An 8,920-nucleotide genomic window follows, 5' to 3' on the forward strand; every position below is an offset into this window, starting at 1 on the left:
CTCCACCAGCGTGCACGCCTTCACCGACCGCATCTCATTACCTTTTCAACTCAAGATGACGTCACCGAATGCAGATACACACTTTACGCTTCCACATATTAAGAGGTGCTTCATCTAGAACTAAACCATTATGTTGATTAGATGAGAATTAAGTATAACAACATGTGGCCAATATGATGCTCAAATAATGCTAACAAACAAGGATCATTGTTGTGAATTCAAACATCGCTCTGGGATGGCGTTTGGACGGAAGTAGAGACATTATGGATAGGTACATAAACACGTACGACAGCTCTTTCAATAGGCAATCGAGAAACAAAACTTCTGTTCTTTCAAAAGCAGAAAGAAAAAGCAAACAAACAAAACTTACTCTGTGCAGTACTGGTAACTGTCAACAATACCAAGAGCCAAGAGTTGGAACAAATCTATTGCTACTTCCATTCCACTGGAAGTTGGCAACTACACACAGACTGCTTCGTACACTCTTAGATACATAGAGCCCGCATGGCAGTGTCTTCCATGCAGGGACTATATGATGCTGTTTTTTTAATTTACATTTGGAAGCATCTCATGATCCAACCAAGAATGACGGCAGGTGGCACTCCAGAGCCAGCACAAGGTCCTTTCCCTGGCTCTCCATGCTGGCGGGCTCGCCCAGCCGGTTCACCGCCTCCACCAGCTCGCCCATCAGCCTCTACGGCAGCAGCTGTCCAGGCAAACCCAGTATAGTGGCAGGTAGGCAATGCCCAGCACCATCGGCGATGGGAGGTCCTGCAGGCCAACTGGGGATACCCCTCGCCTGAGAACCCTTGTGATGTTCACAAAATGTGCTTCACCAGCACTCACCCTTAAGGAGAATGCAGCCTTGGACCAATGCTCTTTTACAAACGCAACTAGGTCTTCGGCGATACCCGTGGTGCCCCCGGTTGCAATGCTGTCCGCTGCTTCGTATGTTGCAGCAGCATCCCTTAGAAAGTTGGATCTCAGAAGGAAGGCAACACCGTCGAGCGACTTGCTGCCCTGACCCGTTTGCAGGTTTGAGAATCTGCAGGCTAAGAGCTTCAAGAATGTGCTGGGGGATATGTGCAAGCAAGTACGAGGCAACCACAAAATGACCATTAGAAGCAGCAGTTGTCAGGGCAAGGCACATCTCAATGTCAGAAATAGCTCGACTAATGAACCAGTGGACAACCTGCAAGCACCCAAGCTCAGCAGCTTTTATCGGAGGACCAATGAAAGAGGCAGCCTTCCCTTCATCAACCAAGCATTCCATTGTTTCAAACTTGCAGTAATGAGATGCATACACCAGAGCAAGTTCAGTATCCACAGCCAAGCTGTTCTGATAAGCAATCTGCATTAAGGGGCAAAAGTTACGGTTGTTAATTATCATACTGTACTCCCTGAGTTTTACCTTCCAAAGATATATATGGGAGCCAATACGATAGCACAGCAGTTTTTTAGGATAATACTACATGCTACAGTTCACAGAGAAGTAGTTATTTCCATCCCATTCTACCGAATAAGGAAACAAAATCTAAACAGGAAGCATAACCCGTACATTACAGCTAGTCCTTACTAGCCCTGCCCAGAAGAGCAACAGCTTCCAGCAATTGCTTACATCTTGTTGGCAAAACTAGTTAAATGGCTGTGCGTTGCTATTTGCTATGGACAACAAAACTCATAATACTACAATTCTGCAATAGTGTGTTCTGTCAAATCAATAGAATTTTGTAATGGCCATTAGCGAATTGTCGACTTTGAGTGTGCACCAGCAGATACAAAAAAAATGCGATGTCCTACAGCCAATTTAACCCCCTTTCTTATTCTTTGCTGTCAACATTCTGAATGATAAAACATAAAAAGTGATTTATATCTTGATGACCACTCTACCAATGTGTCCAGGTTGTCATAGTAATGTAATTAGAAAAAGATTTAAGTAGGCAAAAATTGTGTAAGCTTTTTTAGAATAGAACTTCATAATTCTCAATGTTGGGAATAATACTTGAAAAATTCCTTTTCAGGCCAAATTCGAGAATAATTCACGAAAGCTACAAAATTGCAAGCTCAAACTACACTGTTTCAGCAAAAGTACTTTAACAATATGCTCTAGAGTCTGGATAAATAGTTAAAAGCCCATAGAGCAAAGAAGAAGACAATAACAAAGCAAAGAGGAAAAATATAGTAATGATGATATAATATGATTACCTCTTGAGAGCAAAGAATAGCAAAGGCCAAAATATTGAGTTTTCTGAGTGCGAATAGACTGCAAGACGATACTGGAACAAGATAGAAATCTGAAAATCTGGTGTGTTTGGTATATGATCCCACCTAGCCCAATAAAACTAACAAAAGGCACACACAATTTTGGCCATCAATTTGGTTGCCCTAAATTGGCTACATTTTTGCGTGGAAATGAGCTAGTATTCATTATGTTTGGTTGCACACCAAAATTATGGCTACAAACTATGTGATACACCAACTTTTATCAATAATTCCAAACTTTGGCAACCCCAGCTGTTGGAATGTGGAGTTACAATAGAATGATTTAATAGAATAGTGTGTTCTCTATACAATAGTCTAAATCAATGTTAATCATAAACCAGGTATGTTTTCTATACAGAACATCACTGAGGTGGTGGTGTTTGTGCAGAAAGAAGAGCTTTATAGCAAGAAGCAACTGAAAGAGACTTTGAGATGAGTTGGGATATCATCTTGAACTGCAACTGGAATTGATGTATTAGATGACTTATACACAAAAGGTAAATATTAGCCGCAATTGTATCTCCATTTACAAAATTGCATCTGATTTAGTGTTATGCCACAATTTGCCTACCGTAAGAACTAGGAAAATAAAAAAATTAGGAAAATACTCTAGGACTCTAGGTCTAACATTACGGACATGACTCGCACAACCAATTGCTTCTACATCAGCAAAACAAAATGCCAGCGGCACGCTCATTTAGCATAATATGAAACACACAGGGTCATTCTATGAGTCTATGTTAAGATCAATGAGAACAATTGAATTACCTCCAGCAGAATGCGTACAAGCTCAGTACTTCCAAAGCGTGCAGCATCAAGGAAGCACTGGTTTACATTGTCAGCACCTCCTTCCACCAGCAACGATAAAAGACCCTTGATAGACACTGCTAAACTCCCTGAAGACCATCCAGGTTCAAATAAACTTGAGGAGAGTGTAAGCGGGAAGCAGGCCGCATCAAATACCTCAATGAAAATCTTGCCACTGAGATTGTCACCAGCCATGTCCAAGAAAGCTCTAAATGCTGATAAATGGAGCTGTACATCTTGGAGAGTGTTGCAGTTCCATCTGTACCTTTGTGTCTCTTCAGAACAATGATGCATATGAATACACTGCAAATCCCATTCCATAAACTTCTGAACTTTGGCACCTGCCTCGATTTTTAGATGGTCGGCACCAGGACAATCTCGCAGACGGTCATGTAATCTAAATTTTGAAACCAAAAGAAATAGCATCACCAATAATGTATTAAGCACATGATTCAGAAAGAAGCATATACATGTAAGCTGAGAGTCACCTCTCAGCCACGATTTCCTTGCTATCACCCACAGTGAGTGCCTTGCTTTGGCAGGCTGCAACACATGATGCAAACAGCGATGTCCTGAGGATCGCCCTGGCAAAATCTTTTGCTCCTGATGCCACAATCTTCGCTATCAGATGGTTGAGCCCCTCAAGATCCTGCTTCGTCCGCAAGAACCATATGGTGTCAAGAGCGACTGACAGGCCGTAATCCAGCATCGACTGCTGGTCTGCAAGAGCAACGAGGCTCTCAGAAAGGCCCCATTGCCGCGAGAACAGCACAAGCTGCAGCGAATGCCCGAAATGAACCCACCCGTGCTGCCGCCTGGCTTTCCGCGCACCCATCCGATTCCTGCGTTTCATCGTTTCCATGACCATGACTGATGCTGCATCCTTGGTCGTTCTTGGACGCTAGGGGTGATTCCCTTGCAAACACTACCCCGTTGGCCTGGCCAATCTCGTCAGCTTCTACCTCCACGAACGATGAGTTCTTCAAAGGCATCGCCTTCGCCGCGGTGGCTGGCGGCTTGCCGAGCTCTACCATTTGAAGGAAGACCGATCCAGACTTTGAAATCCAATCACACCATTCTATGCCCTACTAGGATGATTCCGCAACTCCCCTGACCATAGAAAAGCAAAGAACCCTAAATCAACAAGAAAGATCACGCCTTTGCGACCAAAACTGCGCCAATCTGCAAACCTGAGGGAATTTAATTTTTTGCCACTCTCCCGGATGGCTCGCTCCCAAATGCCATCCACCCGAGTTGCCACTCTCAAATACCATCTGAGATCTACAAAGATTTTATAATTTACTACTCTGAGTCTTTTTCAATCGCCACCTAATATTTTAATTATTTTTTAACTAGTGCTGAGTTGAAAAGCAACTGGAAATGATATTCTTGCCCTCTACTCCTCTGCATTATCAAATTAATTTTTTGCCACTCTTTCTCTGGGGGTGCATGGGCCATAGCCAGGAAAAGGCGAGAGCGTGGTCTTTCCCTGAGCCGGTTAAAAGAATTCCAAACATAATTAACCAGGTTTTACTAGTATTTTGAACTGATTAACCAGACATGATTAACAATTAACCAGACATTGAGTAACATCCTGGTTAAAAGAATTTCAGACATCAGACCACACAAGTCAGACCCAACATCCAAATGAGCATAAGTGATTTTCACAAATAATTGTGCAGACAAGTTTTTGTCTCATGATTTTCACAACCAAATCACTAACAGAGTAACATAAGTGAACATACAGGTTTTTGTCTCCTGATTACGTCACATAGTTCTTACAGACATAATTAACTAGGTTTTGCACACAAAACATACATGTTTTTGTCTCCTAATTACATCACATTTGAGCTGCCATAACGGTTCACTTCTTGCATACAGACATAGTTAAATGACACATAATGGTTCACTTTTTCCTTGGAGTTAACTTTTTCCTTGAAACTGGTGAGGTAGGAATTAGAGTAGAAATTAGTGTAGATTGTGAGCACCCTTCTCCTGCTGCCAAGGTTAATTGCCTTCATAAAATTAAGTGGTTCAGTAAAACAGATTATGAATCACAAGTAAAACAAAACAAAAAATGGCTAGAAAAGCTAACCGCCTAGTTACTGGGCTAGGGCTACTTGTCTGTTGAGCTCTAGAGCCTGCACAAATCTTGATAGGAGTATCCAGAACTTCCATTTGTTGCTTGTTCTTCTTCCTTCCTACTTGTGTCTTGTTTTTAGGAGCTCTTTTCCTGATACAAAACATTACTATATCAATCATGAAAATAAAATATGAACATTGCAAGAAATTATGACTACACAATACCTCTTTTTTTTCCAGTCAGGGAACACTTAGGGCTATTTTTTCTATGTCCTAGTTCACCACATCTAGGACATTTAACCTACCTTTTGATGCCCTTGGTCTTCTCTAGGAAAGAAGGAATCCTGTTCTTCCTTTGCCTTTGCATTGGTGGCAGTAACTTGAACCCCTTGTCCACCTCTAGCCACTGACCTCTATCTGTGATGTTCGGAATTATACTTTCATATGCTTTTCTAAAGCACAAGACAGAGAAGTAATTATCAACAAAGTCACTCATTTGAGGTAATGCATGAGAGCATGGCTTGCCACTCAACTGCCACTACCTACAAGTACATTCCCTAGTGCTTAGGTATACAACATGCCTAAGAATCTCTTCACCATCATGTAGCTCAGACACCTCAGCTGAATCATCTGCCCCTTTAGTAACAATCAGATGGCCTAACCCTCTAGATGCTGCATTGAGTTGTTGAGTCACAGCAGGAAGGATGGTACCCTCAAGTCTTTGCCCTATATTTCTCCTTTTGGCAAAAAGTTTCATAGTCTTCTTCCTCACAGCATCTGCAAGGGCATCTAGTGGCAGGTCTTTGAAATCCTTGATCCAAGAATTCCATGATTCTGCCAAATTATTGTTTATGTAGTCACATTTTATGGCTGTAGAGAACTTACTCCTCATCCACAGCAAGTGATGATGATTTTTCAACCAATTCTTAACTTCTGGACAAGATTCAATAACTTTGTTCAGATGGCGCTCATATTGCCCAGGCCGGTATGCTCTAGCTGCAGGCCACATGTGCCCAGCTAGAGGTGCATTGAACTTCTTATTGAAGTTCTCCATCAAATGCCTGAAGCACTCTCTATGCTCACAATTAGGGAACACTTTCTTCACAGCAGCTTCTAAACCTTTACAAGCATCTATACATATTGCCAAATTTGGCCCATCACCTACACACCTAGCCAACTGCTCCATAAACCATGTCCAATTTTCTTTGGTTTCAGAATCAAAGAAACCAAATGCCACAGGGTACATCCAGTTGTGGCCATCTAAAGCATTTGCAGCAACCATTTGACTATTCCACTTGCCATTTAGGGCTGTGGAGTCTATACTAAGGTAAGATCTACATCCAAGAATAAATCCATCTATGCAAGGCTTGAAGGCACAAAAGAATCTATCAAAGTGAACATCATCATCTACAATTTTTGTGCCTATCTCAACAACACTATCAGGTGATCTCAATTGTACTTCAGCCTTGAATCTATACAGCCAATCAAAACTATCATCCCATTCTCCAAAAATCTTATTGCATGCCCTCTCTCTACCCTTACAAACTGTTGCATAGGGATAGTTACCTTGTACTTGGACTGAAGTTGTTCTTGGAGGGTCTTAGCACTAGTGCTAGGCTTATTCTTCAAAGTTGTTGCTACCCTTTTTGCCACCCATTCTTGTGTTGCCATTTTGCAGTCAACTCTAGTAGTAGATGCACACTTGTGTTCACCAGTATTAGTTTGGATCTGCATGAACAAAACAAAGCAAACAACTCACATTAGTCACAATTGTCACAAAAGGAAACACTACACAACAATAAGGAAATACTACACAACAATAAGGAAAATATTACACAACAATAAAGGGTACTGATTAGTACCCTGATAGTTTTATCAGCCTGTGTCCTAGCACATAATCTCCATGGGCAACCTTCTACTGCATAGAAACCCCTCCACCTTTCCTTATTTGACTTCTCTGTCCCAAGCTCAAACTCTCCCTTTATAGCATGTTGTCTGACAGATAGCCTGAATTCCTTCATGTTTGGATAGATTGTTCCAACTCTCATGTCAGGGTCATCCCTATCCCAAGTTCTAAGTGGTTCATATGGAATGTCATCATTCACTGGTGTAGCAGCTTCATTAAGCTCTTCTTCCAAGTCAGGAGGCATGACTGGAATGGAAGGAATATATTTCTTCTTTGTTCTAGCTGCTTTTGCTCTTGCTTCTTCTTTAGCATCCTCAGCTTGCAATCCCATCATCTCATATAGTTTATCCTCATCAACAAAATGATGGGTATCTCCATCAGGTGCAGCTATAGGCTCAACTACAAGTAGATTCCAGTTCATAATAAGAAATATCTCCTCTTTAGCATCTAGTTCTTCAACAGTCTCAGGTTCAGCAGCTATATCAGCAGCAACATTTGCAGGCCCCTCTATCTCAATATTAGAAGCAACATTGGCAACTCCTGATGTTCCATTACCTAGCTTGTAACCTGCCTTCTCCTCTATCTCCACATACAGAAATAACTGATGAACATTGCACCTTTCAGTGAACAGAGTGATAAGATCTACGCTGTTGATCTTCACAGATTTACCAAATGACCTCTCTGTAGAGAACCAAATAGGCTCTTGGCTAGGCCCCAAATGGTTCTGCTTGCTAAGTCATCACATAGCTTTTCCAGAACAACAATCCCTCCCACCCACCACTCAAAATATTGAAGATCCATTTGCAGTTGTGTGCCATCATCTAGTTTTGCGACATACTCTTTTACTCTAACGTTTATTCTAAATGTTGTTTCAGGGTCAAGCCTATCGCAACAACAAAGAAATAGGAAGAAAATTGGAGTTAGGGTTCGAGCTAACTCCACATTCGCTCTACTACCATCATAGGTGCGCGAAAAATTAAAGTGAGAGAGGCCAACACGACTTACCATGCAGGGCAATCAGATTCAACCATGACTGGTATGGGTCAGCACACGCACATCGGTCTTCCTTTAACCCTAGTCAAAACATAGAACATTAGTACACACGTATCATACCACCTGGGAAACACACAACACAAGGCAGAAAATTAGTTGATAGTGATAGAACATGACATAATTATCTATGTCTAGGATACATGCCAATATAACAAATCTGGATATACTACTAGCAAACCTGGATATAATTAGCTCTTTGGTTTTACGGTAAGGCAATATAACAATTCTAGATATACTACTTCACTGGCATATGGGTGTTAGTAGAAAATCACTGTACTGAAACACCGTTTTTCTTGTGGGTATACACTTGCGATTAATACAGGAAAGCAGACAGAAGCCAGAAGAAGTAATCAAGGTGCCCTCGGTTCAGATTGTTACAGAACCAACTATTTCTGCTCTTCCTTGTTACCTTGTTGATTGCATACACAAGAAAGCCACAGATGAAGCTCCCAATTCCAAATATGCTCAAGTATAAAGCAAAGCCCAAATTGCTATTGATTTCCTCTATGGACAAATATTTTGAAGCACACCAATGGAGATCAAAATTGCAAAGCATTCATCTGGTCGCCAGATCCCTAGCCGCCTCCCTAGTCGCCGGATCCCTAGGCGTTGACTCCTCCCTAAGCACCGCCGCCTCCTGGGTCTCCCTGGTCGCCACCTCCCTGGTGAGTTGGCCTAGGGTTTCTTTGGGTAAGGTCTGGAGTAGGACCCCGGTGATGGGGATAGATGATGTGGATAGAGTTGCAGGGAGCCCAAGGGCAAGAATGTCATTTTCAGTTGCTTTCCACGTCAGCACCAGTTAAAAAATAA

At 41.9% G+C, this 8,920-nt stretch overlaps 1 pseudogene; it reads right to left on the reverse strand.

The window, feature by feature from the left end:
• Positions 1-358: 358 nt before the first annotated feature.
• On the reverse strand, positions 359-4,355 carry LOC133919107 (ankyrin repeat protein SKIP35-like; annotated as a pseudogene).
• Positions 4,356-8,920: the final 4,565 nt, after the last annotated feature.

The sequence above is a fragment of the Phragmites australis genome, chromosome 5, assembly GCF_958298935.1.
Source record: "Phragmites australis chromosome 5, lpPhrAust1.1, whole genome shotgun sequence".
NCBI lineage: Eukaryota > Viridiplantae > Streptophyta > Magnoliopsida > Poales > Poaceae > Phragmites > Phragmites australis.